At 37.1% G+C, this 21,894-nt stretch overlaps 1 protein-coding gene across 3 annotated transcripts in view; it reads right to left on the reverse strand.

Moving 5' to 3' along the window:
* The window catches only part of CCDC171 (coiled-coil domain containing 171), a gene marked incomplete at both ends in the record, with an annotated part of 355,055 nt that overhangs the window by 48,045 nt on the left and 285,116 nt on the right, over positions 1-21,894 (reverse strand). The window lies entirely within an intron of this gene.

Genomic DNA, 21,894 nt, shown 5'->3' on the forward strand with positions numbered 1-21,894 from the left:
CAACTTAGAACAATGGTAGACAGTCTGAAAATTTCCAAATTATATTCAATCTGAAGAGTCTGGTTTGAGAGAGCTTTAAGAAACTAGATATTTGGGCAATTCTGAATGCATATGAAATAATCTGGTGAACAAAAAGTAAGAAATAACATACACAATGTCTGAGAAACAGAAGTGGGTGAGTTATTTGTAGTTAAAAGAAAATTCATAGCTTTTTGCCTAACAAATTCTTATTTGCCCTCAAAAACCCAGTTCAGAAACCACCTCTTTGGGCTCTTTTGAGGCCAAAGGCAGTGTTAACTTCTATTCTGGTTCTCTGTGGGTCCCTCATGCTTGCTTCTACTATTGCATTTATTGCTTTGGCAGAAATGCATTAGTTTACATGTTTATAGTCACTACACTAAGGAGCTACCGAGGCCAGATATTGTGTCAAATCTAATCATGTCTGTATCTTCAGGGATGGCTTGAATGACTGACAGGAATGAAGGAAGGAAGGAAGGAAAGGAGGGAGGGAGTGGAGGGAGGGGAGGGAGGGACAGAGGGAGGGATGGAGGGAGGGAGGGAGGGGAGAGAGAGAGACTGGAAAAGATGAAAAGCCACATTAGTCATATTCAGTTTGGCAAAAAATACCTTATAGAAAAGGATGAAGATACTTGGGAAAATATAACCTTAACACTCTAGTGAATAAATTACTACCCATACTTTATTCAAAGTCAAAAAAAGAAGCAAAAGCATAGCTGTAGGCATAAAAAGATAAAGTACACAAAAGTTCATTCTATTACCCAACACTAAATAAGCATGGTATGACCTCATGTTTGGGAACATCTCACATGTCCTAACATTCCTTACCTTGAGTCATTTTAAGGTAAGCTGAGGGCTAATACTAACACAAAATATGTCCCTGGGTTTCAAAAGTAGATAAAAATCAGAAATTACAAAATCATATCTGTTTCTTCCTACACCGAGTCTCTCTCTACTTCTGTAAATTCATTTATCTTCTCCACTGAGACGGTGGACCAGGAATCACAAGTCCTATTTTTTTCTGGTTCTCATGCTGCCACTTACTTAGCTTTATCTTGTTGGGCAATGCCATGTCATCTCTCTGAGCCTCCACCTTCTCCCTCTAGAAAATGGGAAGAAAAGTCTTTTTTTTTTGCTTATTTCTAAAACTGTTGTGAGGATCAGATAGTTAAAAATCTAATACAAAGCCATTCTCTTAACCCTTCAGCTATGTTGCACCTAATATAAAAAAGCCCTCTAAAAATGGTAAGCTAGTAAATTTCACTGTAGTATTACCATTGTTCTATTTTTAAATTCTCCACTAAGATCTTAATGAGACAATCTGTGATAGGTGGCTTGTATACATGTGTTCCTGTTATATAAGGACCTAAAGTGCATAAAATGCATGAAAACTTACATAAAGGCCTTATTTAATAAAAAGAAGAAAGTACTCTTCTATCAATAATAGGCTCCTGGATTATTATCTCAATGTAAGTCATAACAGAACTGGCCTCTAACATATAAAAAATTTCAACATTTAAAAAGTTGTCCTGAATGGAATTGAGGATATGGGGAGGGGGAAGGGTAAGCTGTGACAAAGTGAAAGAGCGGCATGGACATATATACACTACCAAACGTAAGGTAGATAGCTAGTGGGAAGCAGCCGCATAGCACAGGGAGATCAGCTCGGTGCTTTGTGACCGCCTGGAGGGGTGGGATAGGGAGGGTGGGAGGGAGACGCAAAAGGGAGGGGATATGGGAACATATGTATATGTATAACTGATTAAATTTGTTATAAAGCAAAAAAAAAAAAAAAAAAAAAAAAGTTGTCCTGGGGCTTCCCTGGTGGCGCAGTGGTTGAGAGTCCGCCTGCCGATGCAGGGGGCGCAGGTTCGTGCCCCGGTCCGGGAGGATCCCACGTGCCACGGAGTGGCTGGGCCTGTGGGCTGTGGCCGCTGGGCCTGCGCGTCCGGAGCCTGTGCTCCGCGGCGGGAGAGCCCACAGCGGTGAGAGGCCCGCGTACCGCAGCAAAAAAATAAAAAATAAAAAGTTGTCCTATTTCTTAAATTTGGAGAAACACATTTCATGAATTGTCACATACATGATATTCTAAAAGGAATTATAATATAAAAGGTATTCCTTCAAATCTCTTTTTGAAAAAATAAAATATTTTTTGAGCAGTTGTATCTGAATTTTTATGTGATGGATGGAACAAAAGTCATAATTATTTTGGCTCCTTCCTTGATCTGCTTTTAATAACTAAATTCTAATATTCAGTGCAGTATTAAGAGAAACCACATATTACTTCTTTATAACATTAAAAAGAATAAAATAATAATCTACTTTTTGCTTGGGATTTAGAGTCTTAAGCATTTAAAATCTTTAAAGCAGTATTTGAGAGATGAAAGCAATTTTCTATAACACTTACTGTATAGGATATTTTTTTCAGAGCAGCAAAGGTAAGGTAATCAATACAGAAAGTATGTTTCATGGAACTAGTGTAAGTAAAATATACTACATACTTCTAAGATGAAAACCTCCTTCAGAACTGAAAGGTAGGGAGGAGTGTCAGTGAAATCGCAAAGCTATTCAAAGAACCCACAGCTCTTTTGAAGAATAAAGAATGTTAACTTCCAGTATTAAAAAGTGATTCAAACTATGTTATAAAGGATGCCAGTGAAAAATCCAACTCTTTAATACAAAAGAAAGGTGCCAGCTTGGTAGAAGAAATGGAAATGACAGCTGGAATCAAGTGAGGGGGTGCGAGGAGAAGGGAGTGAGCATCTCATGACCTCTTCTCTATCAATCTCCTGAAGTCTAGCGCTATACAATACCCCTCACTCCTGTATTAAAACATCACACCTTTTTACATTAGGAAACAATGACAAAGCAGCATGATCCTGTCAAAAGCAAGCCCAGCACTTGAGAATTTACCCCATGTCATCTTTGGCCCTTGGGATTTTGACTATACCATGCAGTGAGATATGAATCTCAGTAGGGTTTATCTAGTTATATGAGAAACAGAACAAAAAACAGTTTCTGGACAAAAAATAGCCTTTTGTTTTAGAGATAATCTACTGTGTTTATAATCGGCATACCAAGATGAGAAAGTTCAAACATATAAAATTCCACATCCTATCTATTTCAAGGAAAAGCATAAGTGTTTTAGCATACAAAAAATTCTGAGATACAAACAGGTGACTGTCACTTGAGGACTAGTATGTTATTTATATAATTTGTTATGTACATATTATGTAGTTTAGACTGACTTCAAAATTGGACTTCAGGGAAAGTAGGAGCCTTGGGAAGCTGATGTTAGGAGAAGGAGCAATTAGTGGGAAATGTCATAAGGTCTAGATGCCAACAAAATAGTAAATTTTCTATTTATATTTTTGAGTAAGTAATTGGGAAGCAAAAACCTCTGACATTTACTTTAAATTTTGTAATTACGGATATACTTCATTTCTATATACTATATAAAGTAAGTATACCATGTAAAATAGATATACCAGATATACCAAATATGTGAAATATAATAAATCCCCATAATATGGGGAAAATGATTCCTACCTTACAAAGATTTTGTGGGGGTTAAATGAATATTAATACATGAAAAGACCTTAACTATCTGGCACACAGTAAACACTCAGGTAAATGTTAGCTATAATAATGACAACGATATCAAATTAGGAAAATTACTATTTTAACTCATAAAGATTCAATATTTCTGAGGGGTATTATTGGACATATAAGTATTTTAAATACAAGTTATTCTACACATTGAATATATTAAAATTCTTTCAAAGATAAAGAATTTTAGAGGCTAATGAATATTTACTTCCTAACAACAAAATGTCCCATTGATAATAAAAGTTACTATTTAAAGAACAAAATAAGCCATTTGCAGTGACATGGATGGACCAAGAGATGGTCATACTGAGTGAATTCAGAAAGAGAAAGACAAATATCATACGATATCACTTATATGTGGAATCTAACAAAAGGGTACAAATGAACTTAACTACAAAACAGAAATAGAATTACAGATGTAGAAAACAAACTTATGGTTACCAGGGGGTAATGGGAGGTGAGGGATGAATTGGGAGGTTGCGATTGACATACACACACTACTATATATAAAATAGATAACTAATAAGGACTTACTGTATAGTATAGGGAACTCTACTCAATACTCTGTGATGGCCTATATGGGAAAAGAATCTAAAAAAGAGTGGGTATATGTATATGCATAACTGGTTCACTTTGCTGTATACCTGAAACTAACACAACATTGTAAATCAACTGTACCCTAGTAAAAAAATTTTTTTTAATTAAAAAAATTAAAAAATAATTAAAAAATAATAAAATAAAAGTTACTATTTAAGATGTCTTTCCTACAAATGAAAGTCTTAGGATGATAACATTCTCATAGTTTTTAGTATCAAATTTTATTCCTTGGCACTTGGAATTAAAGGAAAATTATTTTCTTCATTATCACAAAATTACTCTGTAAGGTTGCTCATTTAGTTGACTTACCTTCATTCCAATATTTTATAATTGTAGGGATACAGCAGAGAATGAGGGTTAAAGGGTCTCTTACTAGTAGTCTGCAAATAGCAACTACGTCCCCCAGTCAAGAGCCAGTCTAAGATCTGGAAATGGACTGTTTAGTTTGGATGTTTGGTTTCTGGCCCTGGCCCTAAATACTATTCACCATGATATTCCAGTACAAAGTTATGTAGGAAAGACTCAATCAGGATGGCAGACTGCCATCTACCTCCTTGCTTTACCACACAGAGTTGCGCGTGTGTGTGTGTGTATGTGTGTGTGCATGCATGTGCAGGCATCAAAGCTGATAAGAATGCTTTCAGCTGAAAAGAATTCTGAGGAATCAATAAGGAAGAGAAAGTAGAAGGGCCCAGAAACAAAATTTTAGAGAAACCCTATCCAAAACACAAGCAAGAAAACACTTCCACAAAGGTATAACCAAGTACAAGTGGGCTTGAAACTAAGCATAAACAGCTATGAGAGGAGGGAGAGGGCCTTAACTTGGTTTTATCAGTAGCCCTGAAACCTCTTACTCTGAACAAAAAGTTATTACTAATGATTGTTAATGAAAGAAATATGATTGGATATGCTTTACAATTTTAAAAATCTTGTATAACTTTTTGTGATACAAGTATCCCTGCTCTTTGAAAGTTTGCCTTATGCCACTTCGCTTTCACGAAAGACCTGCATTTGTACCGGTTTTCGCTAACCGAAAGAAATCCGAAGAGGATTTTCGTTTTTACCAAAAAAGGCAAAAAAGCAAAAATAGCGTTCACTGTTTGTTTTGCAGTGAGCCCTTTTGGAGGCAGCGCTCACCCAGAGCAGTGAGAGTGGCCCCTCCAAGCTCCTTCCCCAGGAACTACTCTCAGCATCTCAGCACCAAGTCCACACAGCTTTGAACTGTGTCTGTGAGCATCTGTGCTTTGTCTCCATTTATTTTGTTCATCCATTAGCAAGGTGGGGCCTAGGGTAACTGCTCCTTCATTTAACGCCATTTCAGCTTATGACAGGTTATATAGGAATGCTCTGCTTTTGGATAGTGGGGAAACCTGTTTGGAAGTCTAATACTGAATCCTCACCCTGACCACTCCCGTGACATGGTAAATAGGGAAGATGCACTTGGCAAAAGTACACCACTGGTTGTGTTTATTAAATCATGACATGCATGTTTCAATCCTATCGATCAAGTAAATGAAGTTTTAATTGGAATTTTGGCTAAAATATTTCCAACTTCCCTGAATTAATCAACTGTTCTTTAAATTAATATATGTCCTGTTTTTATATTTTCACAAATGCATTTTATACTAAATACATTTTATATTTTTAACAAAAATTCAAACACATTTTTTGGTTCAAAAATTTTGCTTCTGGGCTTCCCTGGTGGCGCAGTGGTTGAGAGTCCGCCTGCTGATGCAGGGGACGCGGGTTCGTGCCCCGGTCTGGGAGGATCCCACATGCCGCGGAGCGGCTGGGCCCATGAGCCATGGCCGCTGAGCCTGTGCGTCCGGAGCCTGTGCTCCGCAACGGGAGAGGCCACAGCAGTGAGAGGCCCGCGTACAGCAAAAAAAAAAAAAAAAAAATTTTGCTTCTGAATTTTCTATGTGTATACACATATATGAATTTTTATAGATTTAGATCTTTTGGAAAAATTCCAAAATTCTGGAAACACTTTCAAACAACTATTTTCATAATGCTCCATAAAACTCCTTCAATAAAGCAGTTCAGTTTTTTTAAAACTTCTTGTGACAGAATGTGTTTTGTCTTGGCTTCTTTAAAAAAAAAATTTATAGATAGAATGCTTTTGATAGCCACTTGCCATCAAAGAAAAGGTCTACAGATTTGGAACCCTTCTCTTTATGTTACAGAAAAGTACATAATTCACACTCAAGTTCAAGAGTAATTTGAAGCACTTTGTCACAAGAAAAACAGCAAACCTTATATAGAAGATTTTAAAGACTACCTCTTATCTCATTGTAAACTACTGTAAAGACTACACTATGAAAAATAATTTAATCCATAAATTACTTAACCATATAGGGTACATAAGAGTTCGTGGTGAAATACAAAGAAAGTAAATAAACAAGTGAGGACACCATTCTCAGCCCTGCTGCACTGTAGAATCCTTCCACCTTTTCCCAAAATACCTAACAGGAAATATTAATGTCTAAAAAATGGACCAAGTGATGACACCAGTGCCAATCCATATCAAAGAATAAAAATTTTATCTCTTATTTTATTAAAAAAAAAGGGAAAGTCCATTGTCTTACATACACACTGGGATGTATTTAGTCTCCAAAGTGAGTTAAAATGGAAAAAAAAAATTGGAGACTTCCATATATAGATTTTATTTTATATTATATTTAGTTCTTTTAATAGACTACATTTTTTAGTGCAGTTTCAGGTTCACAGAAAAATTGAGTGGGAAGTACATAAATTTCCCATATACCCCCTGCCCCTACACACCCAAAAACGTCCCGCACCAGAGTGGTACATTTGTTACCATCAGTGAACCTACACTGACACATCATCACCCAAAACCCATAGTTTGCATTTGTGTTGACTCTTGGTGGTGTACATTCTATTGGTTTGGACAAATGTATAATGACATGTACCCACCATGGTAGTATCACACAGAAGAGTTTCAGTACCCTAAAAATTTTCTGTGCCTACTCATTCTTCCCTCCTCCCCAACCCCTGGCAATCACTGATCTTTTTACTGTCTCCACAGTTTTTATATTAACTTTTTAATCTTTCTTTTAAAAATCTTTTAAAATCATACCTTTAAAATATTCTATTTTTTTGTTTTATGTTATAGAGCTTATTTAACAATAACACAAGTATACAATTTATAAAGGTATAAATATACATACATACATATATTGGAGATACTGGTTCAAAAATAAAAGTAAGCAATCAACAAGTATGGAGAGCACTCCTCTGCATCACAGGGTGACTGAGCTAGGCAGCTCTTCCCCTACTGGTGTGAAGGAGAGGGCAACAGCTGTGTTTGTGCCCACAAACCAAAACAGAGAGTGGCCTAGAGTCAGAAGGGCACAAGTTGCTGGAGAGGGTGTGAAAAAAAGGGAACCCTCCTACCCTGTTGGTGAGAATGTAAATTGGTACAGCCACTATGGAGAACAGTATGGAGGATCCTAAAAAAACTAAAAATAGAGCTACCATATGATCCAGCAATCCTACTCATGGGCCTATATCTGGAGAAAACCATAATTCAAAAAGATACATGCAGGCGTCAAGATGGCAGTGTGGGAAGATACTGAGTTAGCATCTCCCCACAACTAGGGTGCCTGCCAGCTGCTGGTGGGGGACCCTGACACCCAAGGAGATGGGAGGAACCCCCAAGTGAACCAGTCATTCAAGTCCAGGAAGCACAGAGAGTCCCATACAGGACAAACTATAGGAAAAATACACCAAGACAAATATTGATCAAACTAACAAAAATTAAATTCAAAAAACAAAATTAAAAGCAGCAAGGGAAAAACAAAAAAATAACATACAAAGGAATCCCCATAAGGTTATCAGCTGATTTTTCAGCAGAAACTGCAGGCCAGAAGGGAGTGGCAGGATATCCTTAAAGTGATGAAAGAGAAAAAGCTCCAACCAAGATTACTCTACCCAGCAAGGGTCTCATTCAGATTCTACAGAGAAATCAAAAGCTTTTCAGACAAGCAAAAGCTAAGAGAACTCAGCACCACCAAACCAGCTTTACAACAAATGCTAAAGAAACTTCTCTAGGCAGGAAACACAAGAGAAGAAAAAGACCCACAAAAACAAACCCCAAACAATTAAGAAAATGGTAACAGCAACATACATACTGATAATAACCTTGAATGTAAATGGATTAAATGCCCCAACCAAAAGACACAGACTGGCTGAATGGATACAAAAACAAGACCCATATATACGCTGTCTACAAGAGACCCACTTCAGATGTAGGGACACATACAGATTGAAAGTGAAGGGATGGAAATATATATTCCATGCAAACGGAAATCAAAAGAAAGCTGGAGTAGCAATACTCGTATCAGAAAAAATAGACTTTAAAATAAAGACTGTTACAAGAGATAAGGAGGGACACTACATAATGATCAAAGGATCAATCCAAGAAGAAGATGTAACGATTAGAAATGTTTATGCACCCAACATAGGAGCACCTCAATACATAAGGCAAATGCTAACAACCATGAAAGGAGAAATCAAAAGTAACACAATAATAGTAGGGGACTTTAACACCCTACTTACACCAATGGACAGATCATCCAAACAGAAAATAAATAAGGAAACACAAGCTTTAAACAACACAATACACCAGATAGATTTAATTGATATTTATAGAACGTTCCACCCAAAAGTGGCAGAATACACTTTCTTCTCAAGTGCACATGGAACATTCTCCAGGATAGATCACATCTTGGGTCACAAATCAAGCCTTGGAAAATTTAAGAAAACTGAAATTGTATCAAGCATCTTTTCTGACTACGACACTATGAGACTGGAAATCAATTACAGGAAAAAAACTGTAAAAACCACAAATACATGGCGGCTAAACAGTGAACTACTAAATAACCAAGAGAATACTGAAGAAATCAGAGAAGAAATTAAAAAATACACAGAAACAAACGACAATGAAAACATGACGACCCAAAACCTATGGGACATGGCAAAAGCAGTTCTAAGAGGGAAGTTTATAGCAATTCAATCTCACCTCAAGAAACAGGAAAAATCTCAAATAAACAATCTAACACTACACTTAAAACAATTAGAGAAAGAAGAACAAAGAAAACCCAAAGTCAGTAGAAGGAAAGAAATCATAAAGATCAGAGCAGAAATAAATGAAATAGAAATGAAGAAAACAAGAGCAAAGATCAATAAATCTAAAATCTGGTTATTTGAGAAGATAAACAAAATTGATAAACCCTTAGCCAGACTCATCAAGAAAAAAAGGAAGAAGACTCTAATCAATAAAATTAGAATTGAAAAAGGAGAAATCACAACTGATACCGCAGAAATACAAAGGATTATAACAGACTACTACAAACAACTATATGCCAATAAAATGGACAACCACGAAGGAATGGACAAATTCTTGGAAGGGTACAATTTTCAAAGACTGAACCAGGAAGAATTAGAAAATATAAACAGACCTATCACAAGTAATGAAATTGAAACCATAATAAAAAATCTTCCAACAAACAAAAGTCTAGGACCAGATGGCTTCACAGGCAAATTCTATCAAACATTTAGAGAAGAGCTAACACCGATCCTTCTCAAACTCTTCCAAAAAATTGCTGAGGGAGAAACACTCCCAAATTCATTCTACGAAGCCACCATCACCCTGATACCAAAACCAGAAAAAGATATCACAAAAAAAGAAAACTATAGACCAATATCACTGATGAACATAGATGCAAAAATCCAGAACAAAATACTAGCAAACAGAATCCAACAACACATTAAAAGGATCATACACCATGATCAAGTGGGATTTATCCCAGGGAGCAAGAATTCTTCAATATATGCAAATCAATCAATGTGATACACCACATTAACAAATTAAGGAATAAAAACCATATGATCATCTCAATAGATACAGAAAAAGCTTTTGACAAAATTCAATACCCATTTATGATAAAAACTCTCCAGAAAATGGGCATAGAGGGAAACTACCTCAACCTAATAAAGGCCATATATGACAAACCCACAGCAAGCATCATACTCAATGGTGAAAAACTGAAAGCATTTCCACTAAGATTAGGAACAAGACAAGGATGTCCACTCTCACCACTATTATCCAACATAGCTTTGGAAGTCCTACCCACAGCAATCAGAGAACAAAAAGAAATAAAAGGAATACAAATTGGAAAAAAAGAAGTAAAACTGTCACTGTTTGCCGATGATATGATACTATACATAGAAAACCCTAAGGATGCCACCAGAAACTACTAGAGCCAATCAATGAATTTGGTAAGGTTTCAGGATACAAAATTAATGCACAGAAATTTCTGGCATTCCTATACACCAACAACAAAAAATCAGAAAGAGAAATTAAGGAAACAAGCCCATTCACCACTGCAACAAAAAGAATAAAATACCTAGGAATAAACCTGCCTAAGGAGGTGAAAGACCTGTACTCAGAAAACTATAAAACACTGATGAAAGAAATCAAAGATCACATAAACAGATGGTGAAATATACCATGTCCTTGGATTGGAAGAATCAATATTGTGAAAATGGCTATACTACCCAAAGCAACCTACAGATTCAATGCAATCCCTATCAAACTACCAATGGCATTCTTCACAGAATTAAAACAAAAAGCTTTACAATTTGTATGGAAACACAAAAGACCCCAAATAACCAAAGCAATCTTGAGAAAGAAAAACGGAGTTGCGGGTATCAGGTTCTCTGACTTCAAACTATACAAAAGCTACAGTAATATAGAAGGCATGGTACTGACACAAAAACAGAAATATAGATCTATGGTACAGGATAGAATGCCCAGAGGTAAACCTACGCACATATGGTCACCTAATTTACGAGAAAGGAGGCAAGAACATACAATGGAGAAAAGATAGTCTCTTCAATAAGTGGCGCTGGGAAAACTGGACAGCTACATGTAAAAGAATGAAATTAGAACACTACCTAACACTATACACAAAAATAAACTCCAAATGTATTAAAGGCCTAAATGTAAGACCAGACACTATAAAACTCTTAGAGGAAAACAGGAAAAACACCCTTTGACATAAACCACAGCAAGATCTTTTTTGACCCACCTCCTAGAGTAAAGGAAATAAAGACAAAAATAAACAAATGGGGGCTTCCCTGGTGGCACAGTGGTTGAGAGTCCGCCTGCCGATGCAGGGGACACGGGTTCGTGCCCCGGTCTGGGAGGATCCCACATGCCGCGGAGCGGCTGGGCCCATGAGCCATGGCCGCTGAGCCTGTGCGTCCGGAGCCTGTGCTCCGCAAGGGGAGAGGCCACAACAGTGAGAGGCCTGCGTAACGCTAAATAAATAAATAAATAAATAAATAAATAAATAAATAAATAAACAAATGGGACTTAATTAAACTTAAAAACTTTTGCACAGCAAAGGAAACCATGAACAAGACAAAAAGACAACCCTCAGAATGGGAGAAAATATTTGCAAATGAAACAACAGACAAAGGATTAATCTCCAAAATATACAAACAGCTCATGGAGTTCAATATCAAAAAAACAAACAATCCAGTTAAAAAATGGGTGGAAGACCTGAACAGACATTTCTCCAAGGAAGACATACAGATGGCCAAGAGGCACATGAAAAGATGCTCAACATCACTAATTATTAGAGAAATGCAAATCAAAACTACAATGAGGTATCATCTCATGCCCGTCAGTATGGCCATTATCAAAAAATCTAGAAACAATAAATGCTTTCCAGTGTGGTGAAAAGGGAATCCTCCTGCACTGTTGGTGGGAATGTGAATTGATACAACCACTATGGAAAACAGTATGGAGGTTCCTTAAAAAACTACAAATAGAACTACCATATGACCCAGCAATCCCACTACTGGGCATATACCCTGAGAAAACCATAATTCAAAAAGAGACATGTTCCACAGTGTTCACTGAAGCACTATTTACAATAGCCAAGACATAGAACCAACCTGAATGTCCATCGACAGATGAATGGATAAAGAAGATGTGGCACATATATACAATGGAATGTTACTCAGCCATAAAAAGAAACAAAATTGAGTTTTTTGTAGTGAGGTGGATGGACCTAGAGTCTGTCGTACAGAGTGAAGTAAGTCAGAAAAAGAAAAACAAATACCGTATGCTAACACACATATATGGAATCTAAAGGAAAAAAATGGTACTGATGAACCTAGTTGCAGGGCAGGAATAAAGATGTAGACATAGAGAATGGACTCGAGGACATGGGGTGGGATGGGGAAACTGGGGTGAAGTGAGAGGTGAGAGTAGCATCGACATATATACACTACCGAATGTAAAATAGTTAGCTAGTGGGAAGCAGCAGCATAGCACAGGGAGATCAGCTCGGTGCTTTGTGATGACCTAGAGGGGTGGGATAGGGAGGGTGGGAGGGAGGCTCAAGAGGGAGGGGATATGGGGACATATGTATGTATAAGGCTGATTCACTTTGGTGTACAACAGAAACTAACACAGTATTGTGAAGCAATTATACTCCAGTAAATATCTATTAAAAGCAAAAAAGATACATGTACCCCAATGTTCACTGCAACACTATTTACAATAGCCAGGACATGAAAGCAATCTATATGTCCATCGATGGATGAATGGATAAAGATGTGGTACCTATATACAATGGAATATTACTCAGCCATAAAAAAGAATGAAATAATACCATTTGCAGTGACATGGATGGACCTAGAGATTGTCACACTGAGTGAAGTAAGTCAGAGAGAGAAAGACAAATATCGTATGATATCACTTATATGTGGAATCTAAAAAAAGGGTACAAATGAACTTATTTACAAAACAGAAACAGAGTCACAGATGTAGAAAACAAACTTATGGTTACCAATGGGGGAAGGGGGCAGGGATAAATTGGGAGATTGGGATTGACACACACTCATTATTATATATATAAAAGATAATGAATAGGACCTACTGTATAGCACAAGGAACTCTACTCAATACTCTGTAATGACCTCTGTGGGAAAAGAATCTAAAAAAGAGTGGATATATGTATACGTGTACTGATTCACTTTGCTGTACAGCAGAAACTAACACAACATTGTAAATCAACTATACTCCAGTAGAATTAATTTAAACAAAAGGCACAAGTAAGGCTTCAGGAAGCCTCCACATCCAGAAGACAATCTACCAACTCAGTGTGCCCAACAGTGTGGATGTCCCATTTCTTTCCCTAACACCCAGATGCAAGCTCCAGTAATCAGAATCCTTATCTACATAAGCACAAAAGCAGCACCACACTCTAGGATTACCAAAAACTTAATGACTTAAAACAACACAAATTTAGTATCTCATAATTTCTATGGGTCTAGCATGGGTTAGCTGGGTCTTCCACTCAGGGTCTTACCAGGCTGAAATAAAAGTTTCAGTTGGAGCTGTGATCTCTCTGAGACTCAGGGCCCTCTTTCCAAGTTCATTCAAGTTGTTGGCAGAATTTAGTTCTTCCAGTTGTAGAACGGAGGTCTCCATTTTCTTGCTGGATTCAGCCAGCAAGAAAATCAGCCAGGGTGATTCTCAGCTCCTAAGGAAACCCCTCAAGTCCTTGCCAAATGGACCCCTCCTTTCTCAGCTTGGCTGTTTGCTTTCTTCCAGGCCAGAAGAAGAGCACATCTCTGACACTTCACCTTCTTTTAAAGGGCTCATCTGATTAGGTCAGGCCCATCCAGGATAATCTCCTATTTACTGGTCTCACCCTCAAGGAGAGAGGGTAAATTATATAATGCATCTACAGAACATCAGGGAGAAGATCTTGGGGGTCACATTATAATTCTGATTACCACAATCTAAACCATAGACCTTATACAAAAATGAACTCAAAATTGATCATAGATTTAAATGTAAAATATAAAGCTGTAAAAGTTTCAGAAGAAAATGTAGGAGAAAATCTTCGGCATCTAGGGCTTGGCAAAGAGTTCTTAGATATAATGCCAAAAGCATGATTCATAAAAGAAAAAAATCAGTAAGGTGAATTTCATCAAAATTTAAAACTTTTGCTTTGTGAAAGATCTTGTTATGAAGATTAAAAGACAAGCTACAGACAGGAAACAATTTGCAAACCACCTATCTGATAAAGAACTAGTTTCTGGAAAATATTTTTAAAACTCTCAAAACTCAATAGTAAAAAGACAAACACTCCAATTAGAAAATGAGCAAAATAAGGTACATTTTACCAAAGAATTCTCTTATACAAATTGCAAATAAGCATATTAAAAGGAGTTTCAAAATCACTAGCCATTAGAGAAAGAAAAAACCCACAGTGAGATATCACTACGTACCTAATGGAAGGGCTAAAAAAAAATTGTGACAACATCAAAAGCTGGCAAGGGAACAGAGAAACTGGATCTCTCATACATCCCGGTGAGAATGAAGAACGGTACAGCCATTCTAGAAAACAGTTTGGCAGTTTCTTAAAAAACTAAGCATCCACTTACATATGGCCTAGCAATCACATTTCTGAACATTTATCCTAGAGATCATAGCTTCACATGTAATAGCCAAAAATCGGAAACAATGAAAATGTCCTTCAATGGATGAATGGTTAAACATATTATGCACATCCATACCATGGATACTAGTCAGCAACATAAAGGAACAAACTATTGAAAGATGCAACAACTTGGATGGAACTCAAGGGCATCATGCTGAGTGAAAAAAGAGTCAACCTCAAAATGCCACATTCTGTAGGACTGCATTTATGTATTCTTGAAATAACAAAATTATAGAGACAAAATATTTAGTGGTTACCTGGGATTAGGGCTGATTTTGGGGGAGGGGTTGATATGTCTATAAAGTGGTTAGCTGAGGAAGATCTTTGTGGTGATGTAATAGAACTGTATCTTGATCACGGTGGTGACTACACAAATACACACGTGATAAAATGTCATAGAACTGGGCTACCCTGGTGGCGCAGTGGTTGAGAGTCCGCCTGCCAATGTAGGGGACATGGGTTTGTGCCCCGATCCGGGAAGATCCTACATGCCGCAGAGCGGCTGGGCCCGTGAGCCATGGCCGCTGAGCCTGTGTGTCCGGAGCCTGTGCTCCGCAACGGGAGAGGCCACAACAGTGAGAGGCCCGCATACCACAAAAAAAAAAAAAAAAAAAAAAATTGTCATAGAACTATACATACACATTGTAGCAATGTCAATTTTCTGGTTTTAATATTGTCCTAAAGTTATGTAAGATGTAACACTGGGGGAAAATGGGTGAAGGGTACATGGGGATTTCTTTCCTCTGTACTATTTTTGTAACTTCTTGTGAATCTACAATTATTTCAAAATAAAAAGGAGAGAAAAGTGTGTGTGTGTGTGTGTGTGTGTGTGGTATGCTAACATTTAACTAAAAAGAGGATATATATACATATCTAAATATATTTTAGAAACAAATAAACTTTTTTTGAAGTTTAAATGGTAGCTATTTTTCTGGCAAAGGCCTGGACTAGACTAACCTGTCTCCTGCCCCTAACTCCTAGAGACTCCTTTATACAGATACTTGGATTAAACAACCTAGCTTATCACACTCAACCTGACAGAGTGTCAGATAACTGTCTATATTTGCTCACTGACTGGCAAAGCAGTGCCAGAAGGAGCCATAGTAGAGCCTGAGGCATCAAAGAAGTCAGTGCAATCTGACTCAGTGCAATGTGCACTCAGCCCAACTCTCCACTCAAAGTCAACCCCACATCTGCCTCAAAGTAGCCCAAAGAGGGAGGTGAACCCACGCTCTACCACCAGAATCACCAAACACATTGGAATGTATGGGAGTCAGTAAATCCTAGGCTTGACCAAATCTTTGCCCAAGGTGCTCTCACTTCCTCTAGAGTCCCATTCTCCAAGGCTTACCAGAACCCCAGTTTTAACAACAACAATTACTATGTGCCAGACACCACATTATGAGCTTTGCATATTTTTCCAATTCTGGCAATAATCCTGTAGGACTCATATCATCTCTATTTTACAGAACAAGAAACTAGGGCTCAGCGATGCTAAGTACATTTTGCAAGGTCCCCTAGCTAATAAAGAAAGAAACTAGGTTTCGAATCCATGTCTGTCCAATTCCAAAGCCCATGCTTATCTCATGTGTTGCAAGCTTTCCAGTTTGCTTTGGACTGGTTTAGTGTTTTTTTGCTTTGTTTGTTTTGGCTATCTATCATACAAAGTTTCTCAGTTAAATCAGCAGAATTAATCTAGGCTTTCCAAGTTTCACAAAATTATGCAGATAGTCTATCACAACACTCATTTTTGTCAATTTAATTCATGTTTTCTCCTCTACTGACTGAAAAGGGTATAAAAGCAAAGCCCTCTTGAATTTTGCTATGAAACCAAGATTTTCAAAGATCTCAAACTCATTAATAATTATTATACTACATTGACTCTGAGCTACCAATTTTTGCTTATGTAATGGAAATATTTAGTTCAAGCAAAAGAACTTCAGATGGTATTTTCTTGGGGACTTCATTCATTCTGTAGAATGAGTTCAATAAACATTTCTAACAAATTAATGAATCTCTATACTATCCAAATATGTCACATAATTTCTATACTTCCCCCAAAGCATCTTTTGATTCTAGAAAAATGTAATATGAAAGAAGGTTGTGGGATTATTTTAATGAGAAAAAAATTAAGATTACAAATTATGGCAACTTTCCTATTATCCACACAATAGAAGATTACTTTGAAAAAAAGAGAAAATTTGGAAAACAACTTCTAGTGAGTTTAGTTGACTTATATACATAAAATGACAACGTGCTGTGCATCTCTCAGCAGCCTGATTTAAGGATTCAATAACATCAGTAAAGGACTTTACAAGCAAAATAAGACAGTGATATCCCAAATCCTACCCACACAGGATTAGCTCATGACTCAAATTCTCATTCTGAATGAGATCTAGGCATATTAGATATATGTACAGAAGGGAAGGGATTCCAAGGAACTATATTTTCATTTTTCGTACTAAGACTGGGGGAGGCCTTTATCTTGACATATCTGAAAATCTTCCTGGCAGAAAAATGACCTTTCCTTTATGTAGAAACTAGAATTTTGGTAAACCTGGTTTTCTTCCCCCCCTGTCTCATACAAGATGTTTTCCCATTCCTGGGGAGCCTACTTTTGACCGTCAATGTGCTAGGGGTTTGTGTGCATGTACTGGAATTACTATGTTTCCTTTAGAGACTGGTCTGGGGCACTGATATCCACTTAAGGTTGTGTACTCCTATTTATTTAGTAGAGGGAATGGTTAAAATCATGTGTAACTAGATACTTAATGTAATATGCACACAGATACTGAAATGCTTTTTAGTGATGATGGTGACAATGATAAGGATAGTAAATGTGTCAAGTAATTAAATAGAAGAAAAAAATTTTTTCTGCAAATGCACAACCTCCTTAAGTCAAGCACAACTAACGACAAACAGCATAAATTGACTTAATGTGGTGTTGCATATAGTTCAGGTATGTTTTTGTTGGTGTTATTTTATATAAGAAAAAGAGAATCAAAGTTCATTTTCTCCTTTTCGCCATTTGAAAGGGCCCTGGACTTGACTTACCCCAATGCTCAAAAGTTTTACTGGCACCACTTTGAAGGGTGTAAATATTGTAGCTTTTCAGGTATGAGAAGGAGCCTCATGGGAAACCATATTCAGCAGAGTTGCAGAATACTTTTGCAGCAGATTTTTTTAAATGATGTTTTCTTTGTATCGTGTTTAGACTCTCAACTTCTTTTCTGGCCTCCACTCAACCATGGCATATACAACTTCAATGTGCCAAAAACAAGACCAATTTTTTTTCAAATATTTTATTTCCAACCCGAATTGAATTAAGGCCAATTTGAGGCTAAATGCAGCATCTAGATTGATGGTGATTACTACTCTTATTACGCTAAAAGTTAATGTAAAGAAAGACCAAAAGGTTAAGACATGACATGTTGGTTTCCTATAAGAATATGAAAAAGAGATCATCAAAATAATCAGAGAATGAAATAAAGTTCCTCTTGGAAACTACTGCATATGGACATATAATAATATATATGTCCATAATATAATAATAAGAACTATAATAGTAGTAGCAATAATAAATTCCCTTACTTTAGGGACTTAAAATTTTAAGTAATATACAAAATGCTCATTATATAGGTAAATTATAGAATTTATTAACATGTTGCAAAACAAGGCCTGACAAACTGAGAATAGTTTAGTTAGTAAGTAACACAGAAATAATTGTGGGTCATAGGAAACCATGAAGAAACTTAACTTCACTACTTTAGCTCTCCATCAGAAAAAATATATATATTATTATAGTTACCATTTCTTGGGAACCTACTATGTCTTGACATCATTGTGAGTTTTACCATGGAGATTTATTAGCCTGCTTTAGATTCTATTGACATATAGATAAGACTTAGTATGGTATGAGTGTAAAAAGGAATATTTTGATTTAATGTAACGGTGTGAGCTGGAATTCAGGAAGTCTGGCTTTGTCCAAATGTTAAAACCATAACATCTGGCACTGATATGTGGAAATGTTTATATAAACTTTTGATAACTAAGAGTATATTCCTTGGAGATCACTGTTACTTTGACTATTCTCTAATTCTTATCAAGTAATAGATACACCTTTGCAGGATAATTTAGACTCCTCACGAAAAAGAAGGGCATTTTCTTGCTATATTAAATAAAGTATATGAAAATCTGAGCATGGTCTGTTTTCTGTAGCAAACATGCATAATCTCTAATCTTTACACTGTCCTTGCAAAACAGGAATTACTTAGCACAATTTTACATATAAAACTACTGATGTTCAGAGTCCATAAATAACTTTCTTAAGGGCACATTGCTAACAAGTGGCACAACTGAAAATCAGGAGTTCATCTGATTCCAGGCTCCTTGCTCCTTTCTTTTATATGCACACAGCTCTGCCTCTTAAAAAGCCCACAATAGAGAAAACTCCAGTTCATTAGTTAATGTATTCAACAAATATTATTGAGCACCTATTATGTTCCAGGTGCTGAAAATACAGTGCTAAAGACCAAGCCCTGCTCTCATGGGTCTTACATTCTAATTAGGGGAGGATAACAGACAAATACATTAGGTCATGTGCTATGGAGGAAAATAAAGCAGGGTCAGGGCTATAAAGTGTGAAGGGGGAAGTTAGTTAGTGATCAGAGAAGGCTTCCATGAGATGACATTGAAACAAAAACATGAATGAAGTGAAGGACTGAGCCTCATGAAGATCTGGTGTGAGGCACACCAAGTAAAGGGACCAGCAAGCACAAGGCCTCCGAAATGGGACTGTGCCTGCTGTGTTCAGTTACAGCAAAAAGGCCAGTATTGCTACACATTCATTGCTATAGACTCAGTGAGTGAGGCGGAGACCATTGAGAGATGGAAGTTGCAGAGTCAGGCCCAAGTCGTGAAGAGCCCAAGGGCAACATGAGACGGTTGGAGTTTATTTTAAGGGTGATGGGAAGCCATTTAGCTGTATGTGAAGAGAGGAGGCAAGTGCTGATTCCCATTTGTTAAGTTGGGGCAATAATACATTTTAAAATTTCATACTGAAACTGAGTGGATAAAACACCAATAGAGGAGATTATCTCCTCCAAAAGACGGAACTCTTCTTGTTTAAAACACTGTTTTTGAGGAGGATGTAAAACAAGGTTAGTGATACATTCAGGCCCTTTCCCAATCTTCACACTCCACAAAGGCTCATAGCCTGCATGTTGGCCCTTGACAGTCCCCGTATTAGTGCTTGTTTTGTTCCTCTTGTACTAGGAACTAACATTTGGGGTCCTTTTTTTTTTAAAACTCCTCCTCCCTGAATGCACATTCATCCTCTGTCATTTCAGTCATCTGTCAAGCACAGGGCTGGATACAGAGCAGGAATTCCATACTTACTTGTTAAGACTGACTGAATCAACTACATGTAAGATGGTATGGTTCTTCATTTTAGAGTTAGTGAGACCTTCAATTTCTGTAATAATGTGGACAATATTGAGAGTGCCTATTTATCCAAATTCAAAAGCTATTTGGAGCTTAACAAAGGGCACCTTATATCCCAATAATCTCTCTCTGATTGATACTTTTTGGAGACCAAAGGGATAACCAGCACTCCCCATTTGTCTGTGCCATAATCAACCTACAAAGATCCAACTGCTTTAATCAAATTTGAGCAGTGTAACAAAAACACATCCTAATTTTGATCTTTTGTGGGTTCAGTATGCAATATTTTTAAGGAGTGGTGTTAATACAAAAAGAAAAGTTATAGGGGCTTCCCTGGTGGCACAGTGGTTGAGAGTCCGCCTGCCGATGCAGGGGACACGGGTTCGTGCCCCGGTCTGGGAAGATCCCACATGCCACGGAGCGGCTGGGCCCGTGAGCCATGGCCACTGAGCCTGCGCGTCCGGAGCCTGTGCTCCGCAACGGGACAGGCCACGACAGTGAGAGGCCCGTGTACCGCTAAAAAAAAAAAAAAAGTTATAGAAATAAATTACTTACAGGGCTGAGAGCTAGTTGCTCACAACCAAAGAAAAACTGCCCAATCCAGTATCTCAAAACCAACAGCTTTCAGAAAGTGCACTTGATCTAAGCTACTGATAAAGAGTAAATACGTTAACACACACACACACACAATGTTGAACACTTATCTTTCCTCCTTTCACATAAAACTTAGCTTTATGAATCTCAGCAAAGGACATCCATTAGTGTCTTTACATCAATTTGTACGAAGATGCTAAAAAGCCATTTAGTTGGAATTATAAGAATTTAATGCACTTGTTTGTGGTTTAATTAAATGCAATATGAACAATTTTCAATATACCTAAAGAAAAGCAATCAGTAAAGAGAGTGAGAAAAAATTTTATGAGCTCTTTATTAAGAGCTAATCTTTTATTACCATGATCCCATTCTGATTCTGATATATATCAAATTGGTTTGGGAATCTACATGCTTCAGTCAGGGTTATCATCCTTGAATAACTCCTAAAATTTCTATTCTATGACAAAATTCATTGAAGTATATTAAACTATATCACTCCAAAAAAATAGTTACTATATTGTTTTAAGGACAAATTGGTTCTAAGGTGCTTTCTGATTTCAACAAAATCAATGAATTTATTTTTTGTACATTATGAAGGAACAAACAATAAGAAATCCAGCAGAGACCATAATTTATTCACAATACCACTGAGCTTAATTAACTGGAAAGAATCCTACCAATCATTTAGTTCTACCCTTGTTTGCAGATGAGACAATCCTATAGATGTCACTGCTGCAGAGCTACCAAGCAGCTCAGGCTGATACTCCAGATATTTCCCATCTGTATTTCCTGACAGTAACATTTTACATGAAAGGGGATTTTTAACTGCATAACCTTCAAGGCCCACTCAAATGCCACCTCCTCTATGAAGCCTCTCCTAATCTTCCCAGCAAGAATGAATTTCATTCTCCTCTAAAGCACAGGCTATGGTACTTTATCTATGTCTCTCCTACAGCAATCATTTTTTCCCTCTCATTTCAATCTCAAATTTTATATTCCCTCTAGAAAGATTTTTGAGTCACCCCTGTATCCCAGAGCACAGCACGATGCCTTGTTCTTGGCAGGTGCTCAATACATCATTGGA

This window comes from Hyperoodon ampullatus (genome assembly GCF_949752795.1).
Source record: "Hyperoodon ampullatus genome assembly, chromosome: 6".
Taxonomy (NCBI): Eukaryota; Metazoa; Chordata; class Mammalia; order Artiodactyla; family Ziphiidae; genus Hyperoodon; species Hyperoodon ampullatus.